Source organism: Podarcis erhardii (assembly GCF_964252035.2).
Source record: "Podarcis erhardii genome assembly, chromosome: 3".
Taxonomy (NCBI): Eukaryota; Metazoa; Chordata; class Lepidosauria; order Squamata; family Lacertidae; genus Podarcis; species Podarcis erhardii.
The window spans coordinates 37,230,514-37,255,426 of record NC_138507.1 but is presented as its reverse complement, the minus strand read 5'-3'; the positions used below and the strand labels follow the sequence as shown (position 1 = coordinate 37,255,426).

The 24,913-nt window shown below is 42.4% G+C and overlaps 1 protein-coding gene and 1 long non-coding RNA gene across 5 annotated transcripts in view; one reads left to right on the top strand and one right to left on the bottom strand.

The window, feature by feature from the left end:
* The window catches only part of COL19A1 (collagen type XIX alpha 1 chain), a 183,852-nt gene extending 177,609 nt beyond the window's left edge, over positions 1–6,243 (bottom strand). Inside the window, exon 1 of one of the 4 annotated variants that reach the window (XM_081856878.1) lies at positions 6,048–6,243. The gene's annotated coding sequence lies outside the window, so the exon portion shown is untranslated. Of the gene's footprint in view, positions 1–3,192; positions 3,324–3,735; positions 3,788–6,047 lie in introns of those variants that run through there. The other 3 variants (XM_081856874.1, XM_081856876.1, XM_081856875.1) reach the window with 3 other exon arrangements.
* LOC309339461 lies at positions 3,606–23,112 on the top strand. Its single transcript, XR_014155376.1, has 3 exons — positions 3,606–3,644; positions 17,286–17,371; positions 22,078–23,112. It is a non-coding gene; the product is annotated as an uncharacterized lncRNA (long non-coding RNA).
* Positions 23,113–24,913: the final 1,801 nt, after the last annotated feature.

The following is a 24,913-nucleotide window of genomic DNA, read 5'->3' as shown; positions in this document are numbered from 1 at the left end:
AAGCTCACTTTGTATATTGCCCAGAAGGGGAAACAAACAGTTACAGGAACAAACAATTTATAAAAATCCCTTCATCTGTGCAGCCTTGTTGCTGCATTTCAGTAAAAACAAACAAAACCAAAACCAAAAAAGTGTAGGGAAATAAATTATATTCTCCAGGCATAATGTGTAGTATGACCCTAAGAGGCAATGAATCTCAAGTTCTGAAAATCTTTCTGGCAATCTGCAGATCTTAGGCTACGTACACATTAATGGCTTAAAATACAGTTAGGTGTACTGCAAGTCACATTTGCAAATCACATTTGCACGTTACTATCCACTAGAGAGAGCAGGGATGTCTTTACCTGATGCACATTACCTGTTCAGTTTCCCCCCAAACCCCCAAAGCCATATTCATGAAGCTGTCATCTGTGCATGCACAGCCCTCTGAGTTGTCTCACCTCAGCTTAACTGCAGAGAGAACATGCGTTTCTATTTTCAAAACATGTGGAAGCTCGTTTGAGGAAAAATGCATCCATTCAGCAGCAGTACTTTTCAAAGAACTACATGATAGACATGGGTTGTGGCTAATGTCATGTGTACTTGATGTCAAATGCCATTGGTGCGCACACACTGGAGCAAACAAACAGTAATGGGTACACATCCTTAGCTTTCTGTACTAGTTTGCATCATATCTATAGATAGAGATGTTTTTGTTGCACAAGCCAGGTATAAACATTTTAAATAAATGATGTATTTGTGTGTGTATATATTTTAAAAATAAGTGTCATGTACATTAAAAATTGGAATCGTCCCACCTTTCCCACAGTATCTTACATTGTAGGCCCTCGGTGTTTCTGTTTGTATGTTTCATTTCAACCTATCCTTGCCCCCACTATGATTCCTGCAAGCTTGAATTTAAGGCATTATTGAGGGTTATAGCCAATGCTAGTCTTACTCATAGTAGGTCCATTAATATCAGTGGCCCTAAGTTAGACATCCCAATTAATTTCAATGAGTACAAGTAGGACTATTGGATAAAACATAGGCATAGCAATCCAAGCTACAGGAAGCCAGGGTAATTCATACCGGGGTAAACTACCCTTAAGAGGGATGCGGGTGACGCTGTGGTCTAAACCACAGAGCCTAGGATTTGCCAATCAGAAGGTCGGCGGTTTGAATCCCCCAACGGGGTGAGCTCCCGTTGCTCGGTCCCTGCTCCTGTCAACCTAGCAGTTCAAAAGCACACAGTACAAGTAGATAAATAGGTACTGCTCCAACGGGAAGGTAAACTGTGTTTCTGTGCGCTGCTCTGGTTCACCAGAAGTGGCTTATTCATGCTGGCCACATGACCTGGAAGCTGTACGTCGGCTCCCTCGGTCAGTAAAGCAAGATGAGTGCTGCAACCCTAGAGTCGTCCACGACTGGACCTAACGGTCAGGGATCCCTTTACCTAAACTACCCTTATTTAAAACTCTATTGGGAAGCAAAGATATTGCCAGCTGAGGCAGCCCAAGCTTAGCAGCGGTAAAACAAGCTTTTAAAATAGAGTTTGACTTAGACCGTTCTTTTTGCCAGTGTAATGTCTGCTAGGTTGCTAGTCACATGAGTGAACTGAAAGGAGTTTTCAATAGGGGTAAGTTTCCCCCTATCCCATCCCTGCTATACCCCTTTGAGCGACTTACCCTCATTTGGACATGCTGGTGTATCTATGGTTGAGCCGGGATGAAGACCCTCCACATGCGCAGGCAGAGACCTTCTTATTTGAAACTCCTGGTTCCAAACTCCTGGCTCATTCCTGGTGATCTTGGGATTTGTTTTGTTCTCCAAGGGCTTGCTGATATTGACTGGGTGTGCTAAACCCAATGGCAACCCTGACTTTCATGTGACTATCCATTACGAGGGGCCTGCAAGCATTCCTTGCATAACTGAGCAGAAGAAACTGGGAAGGACATCTGTGTGGCTCCATCTTTATTCACACAAGTTATTGTACTTGATAAGGACAACAAAAGCAGTCATATCACTTGTCTGGAAAACCCACTTGCAGATACTGATTGTTTTTATTGACCCAAGGCAGTGCCGCTCCTTTTTCTAATGCATTTCAATTGCTATTTCTTGCAAGCTGCTTTGGCCAGGCTTGCTTAAATTATCATCTGCCCACCTTCAGGAAGAAGTGTGCATGCAGAACTCACAGGGCATTAGTCCACTGCCATTCTGAAGCTTAATTTCTAAAAGAAAGTGTACTAGAGGCCACACCTAACCAATAGTTTCAAAATGCATCCTACAATTCCTGCCGCCTAATCTGCGTGGGAGGTACCTGCGTGATTGCTCACACGTGAGATATTGTTTAGCATGGCTGTCAACCTTTTTCAAGCTAGGTTCCTTTGTTTTCAATAACTGTGTTAAGAAAAAATCAGTAGGTAAAGCTTGCATTACAGCATCTTCATGCCAGAGCGATGGAAGAACCTCACCGGTTGAATTTCTGGTTCCGTGTCACACAGCTGTTAAAAGTAGATGAATTATGGAATGAACTTGCATTCCTGTTTACTTTCACCACTTAATTCCAGAGCTGAATCCTACCACTAGAAACAGATTTCAATGGCTATTTTCTTGCTGGCTGCATTCATTCTTAGCTGGGAAGTATTAGGCATAGAGATTCCTGCTGATTTCTCACCTTCCTTTCCCGTGCAGTGCAACGCTCAAGCCAGTGTCTATGCACTGCCCATTCCCATTGCCCTTCCGTCTTCCAAAATTGGATTGGAAAAAAAATGCTCTATAGCCCAGCTTCTCTCTCTGCCCAAGCTTGGAACTTGCTTCAGAACAGGCCGAGCCACGGCGGGCAGGTGGGCTTGTTCACATACTTGAGCACCTACCCAGAGTTTCCTGGCAGTTAAGGGCAAATAAACATTGAGTATCATAAACTAGGAGGTATTAGCCAACCTTAAAAGCTGGACCACTTGAGACCGCTTGCACATTTCCTTCATGTAACAGATCCATTACCTGAGATTTCTAAAGCACACTGGAGAATACTTGAGCCTTTCTTTCATACATACACGCCTGAGAAGGGACCACCAAGCACATATAATGGACCTTTACCTGTGCTTCCTCTCAACCTCACTCCAAAGCAATTTTAGGTGCTTAGCCCACACACACATATGTGAAAGAGCGACTCCTCTCAGAAAACCCTTGCCTGGAGAAGAAAATATCCATTACCTTTAGAGAGGAGGATGTCACGTACGACCTACTTCCTTGCCTGCCTGTGCAAGGAAAGCTCACCTAGGCCTAGTCTACATATGCAGCAGACAAGTAGTAATGAGGGCAAGAAAGAGTGAATGGAATGTATCACTTCAACCTGTGGGAATTTGGAAGGGGGGGATCCCATTTTTAAATATTGTTCTGTGTTTAACCTGCTCCCTCTGGGGGGGGGGAACAACTTTAGCAAGGAGACAGCCAGCAACTCTGGGAATAGACTAGCCTGGTGTAGTATATACTTAATTGGAGGTAATTTTTACATGAGGAAGCAGCTAAAGATTGCAACGCTCCCTTGCTGCCTGTGAAGTGGTACAGTCCTCTTTAACCCCCACAGGCTTTTACTGCCTGATTTTGCTATTGCAGCTTGATTGGGCCCAGGCAGTAGTTTCCTCCAACTCTTCAGCTGGCAGCAGGTACAGTTATGGCCTTTTTGCCACAGCCTGTTTATTATTTGTACAGCTTTCCAGACGGCTCTATTTATCCTCATATCAGAAAAGTCCTTACCTGCTAATGTTTGTTAGGAGCAATGGATTTTGATTGAAGCACAGGAGCAAGGCTAGTAAAATAGATATGGCAGCCTTAAATGCAAGTCACGTCAGAGTGTGAAGCCAATGCTGCTTATTGTGGCTGCTCCCCTGCTTTCAAAGGCTAATGGGGCTTTGGCATTTCTATTTTAAACCTTTCACATCCTGATTAACAACACCTAACACCTTTTCCATTGGAAAATGGCATCCTCTAATGCTCTCACCAGAGCCCTTTGAATGTCACAAAGTGAGCACACGTGGTCCAAACTCAGGGCGCTTCCAGCCATGAACTTGCCATGTCAGAAAAGTGTGAGGTGTGTGTGCTTATTCTGGCAACCGAGTGATTGATTTAGGAACCCTTAGAAATATGCAGTTCACAGGTTTGTTTGCTTTAAGCATGACGGGAAGCAAGCAAAAGAATGGTTCAATGTAAGTGCATGCCCAAAGCCGCCCTGATTTTAAAATATAAGAGAAGCCACCCTTGAGAGAAAACTTCAGAACTGAAGACAGTTCCCCCAGTGGACTAGATCAGATCTGTAGTGAGGATTAACAAAGTGAGGCAGGCTGTAAGATGGGAGGGTAGGGGGAATTGTAATTGCTTTCAAAAGTTACTTTGCTCTTAAAAAGCAATGCATTTCATGGTGTATTCATATATTTAAAACATATTACTTTCCCCTATGGCAGGCATGTCCAAAATCCGTCTCGGGGGCCTGCCAGTCGGTTTAATCCGGCCTCTGCGGCAGTCTATTTCCTGGGGTAAAATCCTAAAAAAAGCTGAGCGACTTCAATCCAATGGTTGGCCCATTGGTCGGCCCTCACAGCCCTTCACTTCATCAAATCTGGCCCTCTTTGAAAAAAGTTTGGACACCACTGCCGTATGGGAACTGTACTTGCCCCTTACAGATCTACAGTTCCCAGCACACTTAAACTACAATTCCCAGAAGTCTTTGGAGGAGATAGGTGCTTTAAATGTGTGGTGTGTAATGCGACCAGAGTTTAGCGTTGCTCATTATGAGTGACAGTGGTATAAGCAAAAGTACGAGGGCATTCCGTTATCCGTTTTCCACCACATCACGTAATGGTCACAATGGAACCAACCCAAGCACCTCACCACCAGCAAATGAAATGCACCACCCTTAACTACATCTGGAACCCGCACAGGAAAATAGTTATATTTTCATTTTTAGCAGTTTATGCAGTGTGGTAGAAAGGGGAAGACTGAGAGTGCCATACCTTGGAACCCACAAAGTGGTTCTTAATCAAGACTTTTAACATGCTTCCCCCCCCTTAGCTAATTAAAAAAGCAAATAAATATGGAGCACCTCTGTGTTGCATCTGTTTTAGTGGGGCACTTAAGCATGTGCTTAACATCTCTTCCATTCCAATTAATGGGACTTAAAAGCTGTTAACTTCGACTGCAACATGCCCTGGTTGCTTATGGGATTCTGTACGACAGCAGTATAATATTTAAATAATCGGAAATTGCACAGATATGGAAAGAAACCATCCCACCTCAGAATCCGACTCAATAGGGAATCAAAATAGCATCCTCGTTCAGTGTGTGTGTGTGTGTGTGTGTGTGTGTTTGGACAAGAGGGGTTCATTTATAGGGGGTTATGCTCTACCATTCTGCTTACTCAGGTGTGTACCTGGGAGGGGACAACACTCTCTTGGTCCCAAATGCAGGATCTCTAGCAATATTGCAAAACAAAATATCCCCGAAAGCAAGAGAGAGAGAGATAGAATCCAGTAAAAGGCAGAAGCACTATAGTTCCTCATGGGAGCTGTACTGCTTTAGAATTTCAGTATCCCACTATGACTTTCTTTTCCTCCACAATATACACACGCAATTTAGTGCAACGGCCCCTAGAAGACAGAGCAGCGCACCCACACCCTCACAGTTATTTCCTTTGGTATATAGACACTGAACAAAATATACCCACAAGCTTCATTATCACTGCATCGGTTTGTACATGTTAAGCCTTGCGTGTGCTTTAAATTGTTCCCTGTGCCTTATGGAACAGGGCATTCATTTAAAACCAGCGTATCCGTGCAAAAAGAAAAAGAAGAAAAAGTACCTGTTTTCCCATCACACAGCTACACAGACTGCACAGTGTAACAAGCACAGAATGACAGCTATTGATATACCAGCGCACAGTCTATAATACCATTTATATAGAGGGCTCAGTTGTGACACTGTCAAAACCAGAGCAAACCAACCAAGCAGAGCACACGGTACTTTGCAGTGTATACTGGGTGTAAATCAGCTGATCGCAAACAAGAGGCTCTTACCTTTGATTAAGTTCCCCCTCCCCAGAAGCGCAGCAAATGCCTGTACAAAGCTGCTGTAGTTGCCGAGGAGTTGCTGGAGTCTCTAAAGAGTGGGAGAAGGGGACGCAGCTCTGTCCTTATTAGTCTCACACGGTGTGACCCTCCCACTCAGCAAGCACACAGAGAGAATACAACTGTACGGCAGGACAGCCCCCAGCTCTGGCACCAGTTTTTGCAAAAAGAGAGCGAGCGAGAGAGAGAACACATGCTTAAGAGGTTGCAATGCAAATCTGGTAATAATATTAAAAGGGTTAGGTATGGATTGTCTAAAGCTGTGTCACAGATAAGACTGCCTGGGGTTTGACTGCATGAATGAAAGGGGTGTCTGGTTTCAGCGCACCGACTCTGAAGTACTGTACATGATACGAGCACAACAGCAGGGGAGTAGATTCCGCTCCCCCAGCATGTTAAGTGTAGCCACATCTCATTAATTTTATATACTTTATCATAAATTTAAAATCAACCAACCATGGGAATGCACCTATTTATGGCACCGATGCTGCAGAGAATAGTGGATGGCTGCTGTTTGATTTGCCTTTTTTTAAAAAAGCTCATCGTATATAAAGCAAGGGTGTTCTTACACTGTAATATCAGCTGTCTGCGATTAAAAAAAACCCTGTGTGACACTCAGCCTTCCTGCTAATTCTCCCTTGAATATGCTAAACTGTGCTTGCTTGGGCCCTGGGAGTGTTCTCATGACAGTTTCTAGCACTGCCTTTAAGGATTTAACTAGAGGATAAAAGGATAGCGAGAAAAAGGGAATGACTGCAGCACAAACTTAGGGAGAAGGGAGGGCAGGATCTTCACACATGCTGTCTGCACATATTTAAATAAATTTTGTCTTCAAGCTCACCCCACTCCACCTTCACCACCCTCTCCTGTGCTTTTAACATAATCCTTTCCTCCAAACAAGCATCAGCTACCTTTGACTCCCCTCTGCCCATTTAGAATTGTAGAGTTGGAAGGGACCCTGCAGATCATCTAGTCCAACCTGCATCAATGCAGGAATATGCAGCTGTCCTATATGGGGATCAAACCTGCAACCTTGCCATGATCAGCACCACACTTTAACTACACATCTTTTCTTATCTTTCACACACTGCTGAAATCTGCAATTTAGGTTGCTAGCTCTTTGGGGCAGGGCCCTTCTTTTTGAGGGGGCTTGTGTTATTTACAAGAAAAGCCCCACCAATGATCTCTCTTCTTCCCTTCTTCTCTTTGGTGATCACTCGTAGCCAAGTAAGATTGTCTTCCATAAACACGGTTTTAACAATGAGTCCGTAAGTAACTGTGGTGGCCAATTCTAGATCCACACGTCCTTCCACAGCGGGGACATTGATTTCCGGGTGGGAGTTGATCACGCTGTGGATTTGCCAAGCGTGCCTTCCTCTTAGCACGTTTCTCCCTTGCATCCTGAGTTCGAGTGTCTTCAAAACTCATGACACCTTTGGTAAAGGCTGTTCTCCAATTGGAGTGCTCGCAGGCAAGTGTTTCCCAGTTGTTGGTGTTTATAGTATATATTTTTAGATTTGCCTTGCGACAGTCTTTAAAACATATGCAGAAGTGATCACACAAAAATAGGGGTGGGGGTTTGTTTTTGTCCCCCCCCCCTTTCTTGGTGACCATGCCAACACTCCAATGAATTTTCTCTCTCTTTCTAGTACAGTGGTACCTTGGGTTAAGAACTTAATTCGTTCTGGAGGTCCGTTCTTAACCTGAAACTGTTCTTAACCTGAAGCACCACTTTAGCTAATGGGGCCTCCCGCTGCCGCCGCGCCGCCACCACACAATTTCTGTTCTCATCCTGAAGCAAAGCTCTTAACCTGAGGTACTTTTTATGGGTTAACGGAGTCTGTAACCTGAAGTGTTTGTAACCTGAAGTGTCTAACTCAAGGTACCACTGTAGTAATAATTACTAGAACTTTTGAGTATTCAAAGTCCTTCAAACAGATTGTATTGTAATTTTTACAAAGCAACCCTGTAAGGTAAGTAAGTATTATAATCTCAGTTTTGCAGATTGAGATTGGGGGCTGAGACTGAAAAGAGTGTGGATTATTTGAGGTTATCCGGTGAGTTCACAGCAGAGGTGAGATTTGAACCAGGGGTTCCCTGCTTCATAGCTCGGTCTCATAACCACTTTTGCTTCATCAGCTCTCATAGGTAGTTATAATGTTTTGCATAGAGCTACAAGACTTAATGCTATTGGTGGACTACCACCCATGATAGTCAGCCAAATTAGGTATGATGGAGATCTGTATGGGATGATGTCATCCTCTATACCTGTTTGTGTGTTACCTGTTGAATATGAAACTGCTAGGTGAGCAGGAGGAAAGAAAGAGATTACTACAGGGAGTTCTTTCAGGGAGAAAAGAAGAGACAGCTTCAAAAGTCTGTTTCAGAGGGTACAAGACTTGGGAGTGAGTCATTATTCCAGCATGGGTGGTCCCAAGACCTACCATTGTGCATTCATTATAGGGAAGAGAAAAGCAGAAAGCAATATACTAATTCCCACTCCTCAACTGCTGGAAGCCCTTCTCGACCTTCTCCAATTCTAGCTTCTTAAAAGCATGCCCCCCCCAATCTGATAATGATTTTGAAAGGCAAGTAGGAATTGGAGAGGCAACTAACCCTACAGAATGTCATAACAACAGTAGGAGAAATAATTGACCTCAGCTATCCTGAGATGGAACAGGTAACTGTGAAAGAGAACTCGCTTGCTAAACGAAAATGTTAAGACTTGAAAAAGACATAGCATTTGCTTCCAGGAGACCTCTTTAATGAGCATTCACCCTAATTTGCTTGTGGGGAGGTTATATGATATTGCAGCAAACCGTTCTGACTTCAGCCAGCTTTTAATTCTGCAACATGGGCTTGCCAATATATCACTGAATCCCACCCAAGGATAGCAACTGCCTGGAAGCATCCAAGAGCCACAGATACAGTGGATGGTTTTGCTTGAATCAGCCTATCATCAACCAAGTGGTGGTCCTTGATTTAAAAATAAGCAGTGCCCAGGACCTGTTGTAAGATCTAAGCATTGTGCTTGAGAATAGTGATATTTTTTTTATGGAAAAATGGCAGCCGTCAGTGGGTGATAAGCAACCACCCCACTCTCCGATTTTCTTTCTCTTAAATTTGTACCAGCACCTGGCCAGGCTATTTTTGTTTTTAGAAGTCAGAGGAAAAGATACACATGACTGTGTGCCACATCTAGTTTGGACCATAGTAACGGGAATAAAGTTGTGTATAGCTTTTTCAAGTGAAACCCTCCCCATCAGCCTCTAATGTTCATCCATAAGGAGCCTTGTATGTGCATTCTTTGAGTGGCATGGTTTGATGAACCAGAGTATCGCTTGTGACCACATCCTCACAGATGCTGTTTGTGTTAGTTCTGCTTTTAAAGAGATTGTTTCTATGTTCAACAACAACAACAAACACATGACATACTTACTGCAGGAAATTATAGATGACCCCTCCTACAATGGTTACAAATTGCAATGTGATGAGAAATGGAATATGTATCTTGCTTAGCACGCCACAGACCAAACATTAACAAGAAGCAACATACAATCTGTTTATGAACGGCAATGAATGTTGGAATGGTTCAAAAGTGAATACTAACAGCAGGAAAAGCTTGGATGAGAAAAAACAAAAAATACTTTAGATGTTGGCATTTTAGATCAGTTGAGTTTGTTTTGGGCTTCCATTTGCAGTATTTGCTGTTGTTGATTTTAAAATTTACATTGAAAATAAGAAAAGTAGCTTGACAGAACAAAACATATTATTTCAGTACCAAATTACTTTCTTCTATTATGTTACACTGCTAAAATAGCTTGAATTAAACATGTGTCAAATCACACATGGTCTGTTTTCTCAGTAAAGGCAGACAAATTTTAAATACAATTATCATGCTGTTGTCTCCCTTCTTGAACACAAATAAAACCAAATTTAGCCAACACTCAGTATTCATAGAATTTATGATGGAGCTGATGAGGCTGATTGTTGCCTTTTATTAGAATCAAACATGCAACATAATAAACAACATCAACAAATATTCATTCATATTACAACCTTCCTCACACAGGAGCCCAGGGTGACTAACAACAAGCAACAACATAAACACAAAAAACAACTTGTCCATCACAATCCTAACTAACATGGCCAGCAGTAACATAGTTAGAGATAAGATTAAATCAGTGGAGCCACCTTTTTATGTTCCAAAGGTCTATCTACAGAATTAAATAGATCTTCAGTTTTCATCTGAATTAGAATAGTGTGGAAAACAGACTGATGTCAATAGGATGTGAATTGGAGATCCTGGGTGTCATAACTGGGAAGACCCTATTGGGTACGAAGATGTTCATGGCTCTGTACACTAGTCCTGGCAGCTTGAATTGGGCCCAGTAGGTCACCACCAACCAGTGCCTACCTTTCTAGATATGTGTAATATGATCCCACCTCACTGTCTCAGATTAAATCACCAGCTGCAGTTTCCATGATGTCTTCAGAGCAGCCCCAATGTAAAACACATTGCAATATTCCATTCAGGAGGCTATGAGAGCCTAGACTAACTATATCCAGGTTAAGCTGGTTCAAGAATGGCTGTAACTGTCAAGCCAGCTGTAGCCAGGCACAGATGCTCCTTTCCATTGAAGCTACCTAAGCCTCAAACTGGGAGTCTAGGACTATCCTTGGATCACATACTTGTTCCTGAAGGGGTGGGGTGCTACCCTATAGAGACTGAGCCATCTACCTGATTCTTGGACCCAGGAACTATCTACCCACAAAGTTTCTGTCTTCTCAGGATTTGACCTCAGTTTATGGGCCCTCATCCAGCTCATCACTACCTTCACACACAGGTCTAGCACCTGCATATCCTTTCCCAATTCAGGTGGCATGGGGAAATAAAGCTGGCCATCAGCACATGAGCAATACTGCTCTTCAAATCCCCAGATGACACCTTCCAGTGGTTTCATATTGATGTTAAATAGCATGGATGCCAAGACACAGCCTTGCAGAACTCCACAGCCTACTGCCAAGATGGAGCAGAATGCCCCCAACGCTGCTGTCAAGTTGCAGCCCTGCAGAAAGAAGTGGAATCACCACAGTACAGTGCCACCAACTCCTATCCCACCCAGCCAATTCGGAGAATATTATGGTTAATGATACTGAAAGGCACTAATAGGTCAAGAAGCATCAGCAAGGTAGAGCACTCATCTTGACTCTCTCCCAAATAAAGGCATCCAAGGCTGTTTCAGTGCTGGGTCCAGGCCTGAAAGCAGATTGAAAGGGTTTTAGTCCGAAATGCATTGCTTTGGATGCAAGAGAGAGGGAGAGAGGGAGAGAGAGAGACTTATTCACATATCCAGACATGTTAGGCTATTTCAATGGAAATAAATAATTTGCTCACTGTCAGCAGGGAACTGCCAATGCACACCAAGGGGGAAAGTGGCAAATACGAGCTGGTGTCACTTCTACTGTCAAACATAAGAAGAGCCTGCTGGATCAGGCCAATGGCACATCTATCCGAGCATCCTGTTCTCACATTGGCAAACTAGATGCTTGTGGGAAACCCACAAGCAGGACTTGAGCATGAGAGCACTACCATCTTCTGCAGTTTCCAGCAACTAGTATTCCAAAACATTGCTGCCCCCAACTGTTGAGGCAGAGCATAGGAGTTGCGCTCTTCTGTCATTCTTAGGAGAAAACATACCAGACTAAAGCTATGTGAGGCTTGAACATCATTCCACTGCTATACATCTTTTTTACAAGTTGAAACAATTGAAAGACCTTATCTTAGAGGAAGGCAAGAGTCAGTGCAGCATGTGATACAATCTTATATTTTGGTATTAGTCTGGGATGAAAGAATTGATTTCAGTGGCATTCTTGGTCTTCAATTACATTGGAATTAAAATCTCTACGCCTGAGAAAATCTGAACATTGCTGAGTTCACGTGCTGTAAACTGACCTACGAGTCTACCCCCACAGTACTTCTGTGCCACAAGTAAGGCTATTTACTGGCTATTTTGAGTCCAGGAACTTGTATACTAATATACTCTTACAGTCCCATGTATCACATGTCATCTTAGAGGTAAGCATGATTGTTTGGGCCCACTTTTGGTGTGATTAGAATTAGGACTATGTAAAATCGCCTCAACTTCTTTAATTTTATTAAGTCATTGATTCAGTATACATGCAACTTTGGAAGAGAACTCAAATCAGGTTTTGACAGAAATTCGTATGTTCATTACTAGCAGCATAGGTATATCATTGTTCAGACTTGCAGACAGAGATAATTATTTTATTTAATCAACAATCTCAGCTGACAGCCCTCACACTTATGGACACATCCACAACATAGACTTAAACTAGTTTAATAATAATTCTCTCTGTGCAAAGAAACCTTGAGGCTGGTGGCATTGTAACAGAATTTTGAACATGCTCAAAAGTACAATTCTTAGAATTAGTAGGCAGAAGTCGTGAGAGGTAAACCGATATTAAACAAACATCATCTCCATAGGCTCTTAATCTTGCTGCTGCTCAAAACAAGGAAGTAGTAACAACCCCATTACGATTAAAGCATAAACTCAGAGGCCACCATTGCACACAGGAGCACTTAAGCCCTCTTAAATCAATGGGCTTCAGAATGCCTAATGGGGCTGGATAGAGGCCAGATCCTACAAATAGGGGGTTCTTTTGCATGCTGTAACAAGCATGCAATCAGGAATGACAAATGAACTAATTCCATACTTCTTCAGATCAGCCTTGTTGGGGACTTTGTGTCTTTTTCTGTCATGATGAATGTTTACAGGCGAATCACTTGAAAGGAAAGCAGCTGCTTGAGGAGTCTAAAATCCTGGAAGTGATCAGCATAGCCAGCCCAGAATAACTGGATCTAGGTTATAACTTGTGATGAACCCAAGAGCACACACACACACACACACACACAGATTTCCTTAAGAGTGTGTGTTGCATTTCCAAATCAAGCTTAATCACATTAATGCCTTCCTTATTTATTCCTATCATCAGATAAGCTTTTTTTTTAGTATGGTTTTAAATAGCCTCTCAGGTAGTAACAAGTAGTTTTCTAATAAAGCTCACACTTAGTATATCACACTACCAGTATTTCACCATCAGCTAGTTTGCATGTAACACTGAGCTGAATTATTGTCACTCCAGAGAAACCACAGTCTGTGATCAAGATTTCCTCTTGGGTTTCCAGGTTGTGGTTTTGGCTGGAGGAGGCAAACCATGAGTCGAGGTTTAGATAACATGGTAAGCCAAACTATACAGTACCTGCAGCAAGTGCAGCAATTAAATAAATGCATAATATATTACAGTCCTCTGGGTGGAGTCTATTGTTTGAAGATGAAATAAACGTAACTCTTACTACAACTATGGTGTGGATAGCCCTGAACTAGGATCAGGCCTGCAAGTGTCTTGCAAGTGAGAAGATGAAGTCAGACAAGCAAACCAAAGACACAAGCTTGGAGGTGGAGAGGGGGACCATTTTGGCCTTTTTTCAGAAAAAGGAAGCTAGCCACATTTGAGAGGAAGATCTGTTGTGAAAACTGCCCTCCACTTTTACAACCATTGGAAACAACCCATTTTGGGTTACAGTGCTACCTCGGGTTAATAACTTAATTTGTTCTGGAGGTCCGTTCTTAACCTGAAACTGTTCTTAACCTGAGGTACCACTTTAGCTAATGGGGCCTCCCAGTGCCACCATGCGATTTCTGTTCTCATCCTGAAGCAAAGTTCTTAACCCGAGGTACTATTTCTGGGTTAGCGGAGTCTGTAACCTGAAGCGTCTGTAACCTGAGGTACCACTGTATTTTTTTGGTGATATGACAAGTAAATACTCCAGTTTGTTTCTAAAATTATTTCTTCTGCAAAGATTTCATTAGTCATTTCCCCAGACCTTCCAAGTGTCCCTAGTTTCCAGAGACAGTCCCGGATTTACAGAAGCTGCCCTGGTTTCTGATTTGATCCTGGAATGTCACGCTTTTCCTTTGGATGTCCCTATTTTCATTGGAGAAATGTTGGAGTTATGAAGGCAGCCCTGTATAGGGATTTTTTAAAAAGATGTTTAATGATTTATTATGCTTTTATCAGCACCTGGTTAAACCCTGTGGAGGCCCCTAGGCAGTCGAAATCTCAGGGCGCTCCTTACAAATTATCTTCTAATTCATTTTTGTATTTTCCTTTCAAGATCAAATCAATATTATTTTGATCTGTTGTTGCAGGGCCCCTAAAAGGCATGGGGCCCGTAGGCTGGTGCCGACTGCCTATTTGGTAATCTGGCACTGGCTTTTATGTATGTTGGAATTCGCCCAGTGTGGCTGGGGTAACCCAGTTAAAAAGGTAAAGGGACCCCTGACCATTAGGTCCAGTCGTGGCCGACTCTGGAGTTACAGCGCTCATCTCGCTTTATTGGCCAAGGGAGCCGGCGTACAGCTTCTGGGTCGTGTGGCCAGCATGACTAAGCCGCATAATATAAATAATAATGGTATTATTATTATTATGGAATAGGACGTGCCTATTTTCATCGGAAAATGTTGGAGGGTATGTTTACTTAGTTGATTGACTGAAATTAGAAACCACTTAAAAAGACAAGAAATTTGCTTAAACAGAATTTGTTTTGTGGATTGTTTCCCATAACAAGCTATATGCTGCAGGCTTGGTGGTTAATTCAAATGACTGTGCATCTGTAAAATTTATTTTTACAGTTCTAATCATCATTTACTAATTATGCCTTTTGTGCTCAGTGTTTTATTAGCAATATAGTATTTTACTGTTGTATTTCTATTCATAAAATGTTTATAAATGCAACATGTACGTTATTATTTTTCCCTGTTTGGGAGAAATAACATTTTCTCTGCCTCTTTTCCCAAGCTTCATAACATTTTTAAAATTCTTCATGATATGTGTGGTGAATGTTTGGTTTCATAACATGCATAATTAATTACAAGTAATGACATCAAGGGAACCATTTTCTTTTGGTGATTTAATATTAATGAATTAATGATGAGAAATACAAAGATGCTGGATTGGCTATGTATAAAAATAATTGGCATTTTTTATATTTATAGAAATAATGTGTGGAAAAAATATTTGCATTATTCACAAAACCAATTTGTTTTCAAAATATGCTTTGCTACTGGAAATGAAGAGGAGCTTCTGCTTCCTTTTTTGTGTGAGTTTAGCAGATTTCCTACTAGTTTTCATTCTTGTTACCAGGCACTCCCGTTTACCGTAATTTGCTTTGGAATAGTAGGCAGGTGTGCTATTAGTCTGGATTCAACCAGTTGACTTCTTGAGTAGGCCAAGGCCAAAGTTTGAGAAGTGCAAATTAGGTCCTTTCTCACTAAGGTACAAACAAAATCTAATTTCTCCCCTATCTCTGTCAGGTATTACCAGTTAGTTGGGGGGAGAATGGTGCATTGCTTCATGTGGGCAACTGGACAGACTGTAACTCCTCACTCTTCCTAATGATAGGGGGGAGATCTTATGGAATTCTATGGGGATTATGACTTCTCTGTTGCCCTTGCTGCTGCTGCTGCTCTGACTGCTTCATTTGCTATAGAAAACCGAATAAATGTACAACCCAATATAAACTAATTGTGAACAGCACTATCCATGCACTTAAGAAGGAGGCGTCAGCAAGCCTGGGGTAACCCAAGAGTAACCCTAAACTTTGCAGAAGTACAAAAAGGGCAGCCCCCCTCCAACAGCTCATTGAAGACTGAGAATGCTCAGTGGGCACAGAACGTTGACTGACTGTTGGGAGGAGGCAATGGAGTGTCATGGAAGATGGGGCGGCTTTCTGGGAATTTGAACAGTCCACACTGTAACATTTTGTTGCAGGTTCCATTTGTGCTTTCTATGTGCTTTAGTTTCCCCTTCATCTACATCCACATTATATTTCACGGTGCACACATTTATTAGATAATGTCATATTGATTTTAAACTAAGCCCAGCTCTAAGAAAGAGATCTTTGGAGCACAGCCCAAGAGAGGAAAGCGGGAAGAACAAGATATTGCATTGCTATGAACCTGTTTTGTTACCAAGTTCAGCCACTATTGGGACGCGGGTGGCACTGTGGTCTAAACCACAGAGCCTAGGGCTTGCCAATCAGAAGGTCGGCGGTTCGAATCCCCGCGATGGGGTGAGCTCCTGTTACTCGGTCCCTGCTCTTGCCAACCTAGCAGTTCAAAAGCATGTCAAAGTGCAAGTAGATAAATAGGTACCACTCCAGCGGGAAGGTAAATGGTGTTTCCGTGTGCTGCTCTGGTTCACCAGAAAGCGGCTTACTCATGCTGGCCACATGACCCGGAAGCTGAATGCCGGCTCCCTCAGCCAGTAAAACGAGATGAGCGCCACAACCCCAGAGTCGTTCGCAACTGGACCTAACGATCAGGGGTCCCTTTACCTTTACCTCAGCCATTATTACAATATATAGGATGCATGCAAATAAAGTCTGCTTTTGGTTTAACTGAAAATGAACATTGTACTGTATCTTAATTCATAAACGATGTCCAATTTTATTATGATTTCCCAATGCCAATATCTAGAATTCCCTAAGGAATTTCCACAGGGATCCCCATGAGATCATAGTACTCTGATTTAAACTGAATTAGGATGAACATGCTGTTTCACTGTGTTTGCTTTGTTTAGAAAACATGAAGAAAATGAACTAGTTTCTATTAGCCAATAAAAAAACCCCCAGTTAATTCCATCCAATGCTTTTTTCTGGGGGTATGCAGGGGTACTCATACCCCTAAACATTTTGTGAATCTTTATACTTTTGTCCATTTACTGTATTTATTTTTCCTGAATTGAACTATAAAATGGTGGTTTTCTTGAGTCAAAATGAGAGTACTCTTAAACATTTTTTGGGGGAAAAGGCACTGATTCCATCTGAAGGGCAGCAAATCTAGAAGGCAAAAGACACACCAATATCTGAAAAGGATAAATGCTGTGACATTTTGGTTGTATTAAAAAAAAAAAAGATCCCCTGACTTAACCCTCAAGGATTCATCTTTGGCCACAAGATGCCAGTGGTACAGTATCTTCTTCCCATAACTTAAATACTTTGCCTGAAAGGATATCACTAGTAAGGACTGAAAGAGGAGAACATGGGTTCAGTTCCCAATTGAAAACTATCCTGTGCTTCTTCTTTTTTTTTTTTCTCAAAAGACACAGAAGGAAAGGATGTTAAATCACTCTAAAATCTCCAGGCAAGCAAATGTCTGCTGCACCAGAGAACATCCACCACCTAAGAGGTATTTGTGAAGTTTCTTCAAAACCAAATGGCTTTGGAAATAATGTAGCTGCTTTGGAATCCTCAGGCCTGTTTTGTCCAAAAGAGAAATCAAAACACTGCCTTAAGCTAATCGTTTAAATATATGTGCATGGTATTCAATTAAGTTTTACTTAGAGTAAACCCAATTAAATTAGTGAACATGACGAGATACGTCTGTTCTTTTCCATGGACCTACTCTGAGTAGAATTTAGTTGAATATCACCCAAGAACCTCCAAATTTCTGTGGCTTTTCTGACACCAGGAACCTTGTCATGTGCAACTTCTTAAACAGCATGGAGGTGGCAAGTTTAAGATAGTAACCTATGCACCCTGTGCATTAGTTCAAAGGGGCTTACTCTCAAGCAAAGCCCTTTCCGAGCCTGCTGAGGAGAGGGTGTTGCGGGCAGGCTCCTCCCACACTCGCGGGGGCTTCCCTTGCCCCCGCGAGAGTTGGGGAATCCCTGGGCGTGCCTGCAACCCAGCCCGCCAATTGGCGGGCGGGGGAGGCGCGGCCTAGGCTACTTAAGGCCAGGCACGCCTAGGGACCGCCCTCTTTTCCCCCTCGCCCAGCAGCTGAGCGGTTTTTTCCCATCCCACCCACCCTTAGGTTTAGCTAGATTTGACCTTGCTATGGACTACGGTTGGTCGCCGCAAGGGGCCTGGTAGGATTTTTTTCCAAGTTGGCGCACTTCCCGCCTTTTGGTTTTTTCGCCTACCTCGTAGCAATAGTCACAACTTTCGCAGTATTGGCGGTTAGGCATTGGCATGGGGCTATTGTTATGCAAATGGAGGGGGGAAGGAAGCGCCATCACCTTCCCCCAAGGAGAAGGGGTAGTCCGGTAAAGGACTCCCGGGGGGGGGCGTGGTCTTGTCCGAAGCCGAGAGAGGTAGGGCCGCCGGCACGCCCCCGAGCGGTGACACCCGTGGGATCCTAGTTGGCGTACTTCAACAGGACTCCCTTGGTTTGTGTTCAACCCTTCCCGGTCACCATGCCGGGTAGTCGATAGTAGCCAATGCCTAAGGCCAATACCTTCAATTCCGTAATCAATAAAGTTGTGGCCTATTTACGCCCATTAACCTTAAACAATGTGTCTGAGTCTTCATTTCACTTGGGGGGAGGAAACTTGCCACGCAAACATCAGCCTGCCATACCCATTTCTATATACTTTCCCCATTGTTTCACTGCAGTCTCTCCTTCCTGCTTCTCCTGCAGAAAGCAGAAACATTTTCTGCAAGTCTGCTATTACTCTACTTCTATGACTTTTGAGTCTGCCAGAGGCAGACACGCAGAGACCCATATGGAAACTAAAACGAAAAAAGAACAGATGTGTGGGTGGGCGTATATTATGTGCTGTGCACACACAGTGTCTCCTTGCAGGCTGAATGTGCTAGGCTGGTTGCAGAGGCTGTAAATTCTTTCCTGCCCGGCTGAAGAAGTGAAGCTCCCCATGGCATCACATATTCATTCCTTCTTCACATCCAAAAAAACTTGGGAACTTTTGGTTGTTGTTTTTAAAAAAACAAAAGCAAAACACTTGTGATGTAAAAATTCTAGTTAGGCCAGAAATTTGATGCTGTATAAAAAAACAACAACTGTCCCTATTGTGCTATGCTGCCACAATATATAGTAGCAATATGTAGGGAGTGGGTGGCACTCTCAACCACTGAGCCTCTTGGACTTGCCAATCAGAAGGTCGTTGGTTTGAATCCCCGCGATGGGGTGAGCTCCCGTTGCTTTGTCCCAGCTTCTGCCAACCTAGCAGTTCGAAAGCATACCAGTGCAAGTAGATAAATAGGTACTGCTGCGACAGGAAGTTAAATGGCATTTCCGTGTGCTCTGGTTTCTGTCATGGTGTTCCGTTGCGCAGGAAGCGGTTTAGTCATGCTCGCCACATGACGTGGAAAGCTGTCTGTGGACAAACGCTGGCTCCCTCAACCTGAAGCAAGATGAGCGCCGCACCCCATAGTTACCTTGGACTTGACTTAACCATCCAGGGGTCCTTTACTTTATCTTTAGTAGTAATATACAGAAATTATTCTGAATTAAGGGCACTCAAATATTAATTAATGTCCATGTTTGTTTTTTTGTTTGTTTGTTTGACAAGATCTCAGGGCGGTTAATAGATTTTAAAAAACCAACAATTTCCCATTCTACTCTTTTAATTCCTGTGTTATGTATGGAATGGGGTAATCCCGTATATATTGGGTCATCCTCTTTAATACTCATTAACTGTTAGAATATGCTAAGCATTGGCTGTTATTTTTGTCCTCTATAACATTAAGTTGTTATGACAGCCTCCATCTAATAAATTATATAATCTTCCTTGACATTTTCCTCCTCTTATCAGCATCATTTTGATCCTTCGTTCTTGGCAATGGTAAATTATTTGTTCTACAACAGCACTCGGGAACCTTTGGACTCCAATTCCCATCCACTCCAACCAGCATGGCCAATGTTATAATCCAAAGGAGACCCTGCCTTCCATAAGAAGTATATCCAGTCTCAAAAATGGGAATTGACAGCAAATCAACATTTCCCTATTTCTCGATGGAAGGAAACAATGAGAATTCCAATATGTAAGCAGAAATGTAAAAGAACCCTCAAACCATTAAATAGAATGTCAAAGGCTGCTAAGAACAAAGACAGAAAAGAATGTGATTATCTATTCAGTGTATTTCATCAACTGGATAGTTCTGGTCATTTCATTTTAAGAGGACTGAGAATGGCACTGAGAAACACAAAAATGTGATCTTGCAGCGTAGATGGAGTATTTTTGTACAAAATGTTAAAAATACTACTGTTCTTTAGCTTGAAAAAAAAGAGAGGTAGTTAACTGGAAATATGATAGAGGTATATGAAACCACAAAAGCTCTTGAAATCTCTATCAGGGAACAGCTGTTCACTGTTCTACACAAATATAGAACAAGAGAGCACCTGATCGAATTAAGAGCGAACAAAATTAGTGATTTTTTTGGTCACATAACGTGCAGCTGACATGAAAGATAATGTGCAGTGACAATGGCCAGTAACATTAAACCATAAGGAAAACATAAACCCTGATGGATCAGGGCAAAGTCCCAGTTAGTCCAACATTTTGCTCTCACACACTGCAGCCCTAAGCACAGTTACCAAGGGGGCAAAGCCCACCGAACACAGTATTTTGTTAATTTATTTCAGTCCATTTATGAATTGTTTCCCATAAAATATATCAAATTGATTTCACAGTAAAACATCAACCATAAGAACAATCTTAAACAATTACACATGTGTAAAAAACATTAAAACCAATACCACATATAGAAACAATTATTACAAACCCAGCACAGATACAGTCTATGATAAAGATCTCCATTTAAAAGGCCTGATGAAAAAGGAAGGTATTCAACAGGTGCTGAGAAGACAATAGAAATTCTTACAATTTATGGGATGGACTTTCTAATGAGATGGTATCTGACATTTCCCTCAGAGCGCAGTGATCGATTGGATATATATGTGGTGAGACCGTATTTTAGGTTTCCTAGTCTCAAGCTGTAAAGAAGTTTGTACACCAGTAATAGCACTTTGAACTTAGCTTGGTAGTTCATTAGCCACCAGTGAAATTCTTTTAGTAGCGGCATAACACTGTGGCAAGAGCCTGCCCCAGTGATCAGTCAAGCCACTGTATTTTGCACTAGCTGCATCTTCTGGGCCAACTGCAAGGGCAGCCCCACATAGCGTACATTGCAATAACCTAACCTGGAGGTTACCAGTGCAAGGACAACAGTGGTCAGACGCCTCTCCTGGTCCAGAAACAACAATAGTTGTCTTACCAGCTGAAGCTGGTAAAAGGCAATCCCTGCTACTGAGGCCACATGAATCTCTGGTCAGAGAGCTGGATGAGGAGCACCCTCAGACCAGGAGGATGTTACTTTGGGTGAGAAGATTTGAAGCTGGCTGAGAGACCATACCCAAAGAGTGTGCATCAGTGGCTTCCTGTCAACTTGAAGGGAAGTGACAGGCAGGTGCCATGGGGCTCTCTCCTGACCCAGGATGTTTTGCTGCTTCAGGTAACACAGAAAATTCCCCCTCCTACTCTTCTGCAGCCCCCAGCTGCTGCTGCTGCTGCCCCTCCTGAAGGCCGTGGGGAGATAAAAGGAGCCCCGAGAAGAGTGGGTAGGCACAGCAATGGAGGAGACACACTCCTCAAGCCAGATCTGCCGCCTGAGGCAACTGCCTCACCTCGCCTCATAGGCAGACTGGCCCACCTTCTAGGCCTGGTGCTGTTAGACATCTTTATAAATGACTTAGACAAAGGATTATATAGGAGATACTCAGTATATATACGGGCAGCACCAAAGTGGGTGGGGTAGTCAGCACCTTAGGAGACAAAAACTGGTTCAAGATTATCTTAACAGGATGGAGAATCTGAGCCAAAGCTAACAAAATGATTTTCAACAGATATAAATGTTGTTCTGTATTTCGGAAGAAAAATATCACATGTATGTATAAATACAAGATGAGTGACACCCAGCTTGACAACAGTATATGCGAAAAGGATTGGGTGGTGAATAGAAGACAAGCTAAACAAAGCTCAGCAGTGTGATGTGGCAGCTAAAAAGGCTAATGCAATTCTAGACTGCATCAACAGGAGCATAGTGTCCGGATTGCAGGAAGTAATGGTAGTGCTCTATTTCTGTTTTGGTCAGACCTCACCTAGAGTACTGGACACAACAGCTTAAGAAGGATATTGACAAGCTGTACCATCTCCAGAGGACAGTGACAAAGATAGTGAAGAGCCTGGAAACCAAGTCTCATGAGGAAAGGTTAAAGGAGCTGTGTTATGTTTAGCCAGGAGAACAGATGATTAAGAAGCAACATGATAGCCATCTTCAAATATCTGGAGGACTATTGCAGAGATAATAAGAGCAAATTTGTCTTCTGCTACTCCAGAACATGGGACTTGAAGCAATGGGTTCCAGCTACAAAAAAAAAAAAAAAAAAGAGAGAGAGAGAACAAGAAGATAAGGATGAAACACTAGGAAGAACTTCCTGGTGCTATAAGCTACTTAACAGACTGCTTTGGAAGATGGTGAACTCTCATTCATTGGAAATTTTTAAGCAGAGGCTGCTTGACCACCTATCACTATCAGGGTTGCTGCAACAGTGGATTTCCTGCATTGGTGGGGGTGGACCAGATAATATTGATGCCTCTTCCAACTTTATGATTCTGTGGTAGCATGAACCCTTTCCCTGAAAATGCTTGTGAGATTGTTTGTTTAGTTTGACAGATTTGATCATCATTATTAGAGAGATGCCCAGGCTGCAAGATTCACTTTGCATTCACCCATATCAGTGCATTGTTTTTTTTAATCCACCGTTTCTGAGCTGCCCTGTGTACTCTCCACTTGATCTGTAATTGTTTTCTACTCTGTATAAAACAAGGCGCAGGAACCCGTCCAGAGTGGGTTAAGTCTGTCAAATTACAGACAATTTATGGGGGAAATAAAAGGGATTCACTTTCCTCCATAATCTCTGGGGTTGGGGAAGTGAAGGGTTGTCTCTTACCTTACCTTAAAATAATTTTTTTAATAAAAAAATTTGCCGCTTCATTCCTGCATTTCTTATCCAGGGTTAGTTTATGTCCTCCGATAGATCTTAGACAGGCCTTGCATCATGAGGCTATCTAGAATGCTGCCTGTAGAGTTCTGAAGAATCATAGAAGTTGGAAGAGATCCTGAGAGTAATCTAGTCCAACCCCCTGCAGTGCAGGAATACCCAAGAGATCTGCAACCTTGGCGTTACCAAGAGCTCTGAGGTTTGTTGTTGTAGTTGTTGTTAAAGCTGATCAATATAGGACTTAAAAAAATAAAGTTAAATTAAGCTTTCATCTTTTAAAAAAAGACACACACACACCCAATTTCTGTGTTTCGACAACAACAAAACCCAATTGAGAGCTCTTAAGTGCTCTGTGTGTAACATTTTGGACAGCCTTATTTCTTGCAAAAAAAAAAAAAACATGGATGGGAAGACCACAGAGATATAGGCAAATATAGAGCTATAAAACAGAAATACAGAATTAATAATACTGCAAAATCATCCCAATTCACAAGGTTATTTAGCTCCTAAACCAAGTCAACGCACACACCCTATTTATATTATTAAAGCTTCCTTAATGACATTTTGAAAATTAGGGTGGCTTTTGTTCTGTGAAACCACAGTCAGCTAACTGGGATGGGAATATGGGGGCCATCTATTCTCTTATTTGAGTCTTTGAAGTTTGGGAATCCAGGATTGCTGATTTTGATTAGTTACAGTCTACTGCTTCCTGAAGTCTGAACATGGTAAACAAGTGTGGATCTATAATCATTTGCAGTGGGTGAAGAGAGCAGAGCAGATGGGAGCAAGAAGACCCTTTGCCTTCCCCATCAGCGGCTAATAATCCAAGCACACAATGGATGCACGGCATTCCTGGGCAGTTCTTTGTTCTTCCTTCTCTCCACCCTTCTTTATTATTGACCTTAATGAAAAAAATGCAAAGTAGGCTCTCTCATTGTTGCTTCTCTTTACTAGTACACAGGCCACTCCACATGACTTTGTCCTCAGATCAAATGGATAATGCCAATGAAGGCAATGCTAAAACAGAGCAGGGCAGGGCAGAAAGCACCTTTGCTCCTAGTGGTTCTTCCTATTCCCAAAGCACTGTGCTGCACAGTGGCTACTACCTGATTTTCCCTCCAAGGCATTCAGTCCCAAGATTTCATTCAAGGAAGGAAGCTTATCATTGCCATGTTGTTGGAAACACAGAGAATTAATTATGAGAGTTGTAGTTTTTGTTGTTATTGTACCTATTGCCTTCCATAGGGAAGTCATGTGTGAGAAAAAATTAATTTCCTTCTGATACTATTCGATTTTTCTCTTTACTGATATTATGTGAATTTCTATACATTATACCTCACTGGCCTCCTCTCTGTAGCAGTGTAGTTGATTTTGGGGAGGCTACTGTGAAATCCTTGGCATGTGGTGAGAGTTTGTGACTTTGGGTCATCATATTTATTCTAAAGGCTGAGGCATAGTCTGGTCTGAGGAAAGGTCCTGAAAACTGGTTCCCCGCCCACGTTTCTATAATACAGTAATAAAGAGGCCTGTCATTCTGTCAAGCTGCATGTATGTGTGCACAAAAGGGGACCTTTCTATTGTATATCTTCCATGATTTCATTGATTAAAGCAGGAGCAACTGAGTTTTTTCAATACCTATTATCTCATATCAAGGTTTGCTGCCTGAATGCAACACCAGAAGCTTTTCTCTGTCTGTTGTATTCATATATGAGAACCTACTGAAATGAAGTCAATTACCTCAGCTAAGACCCAGAAAAACTGAGGGGGGGAAATAAAATTATGAAGTCTAATATGTTTCCCTCTTATGTCCTTGATTGGCCTTGGTCCAAACATACTATGTGCCTCTTCGTTGCCTTCATCTCCCCCCTTTCCTCTGCTTCCCCTTGCCTCTTCATGGCAATGGTGGTGGCAGTGACAGTCCCTTCC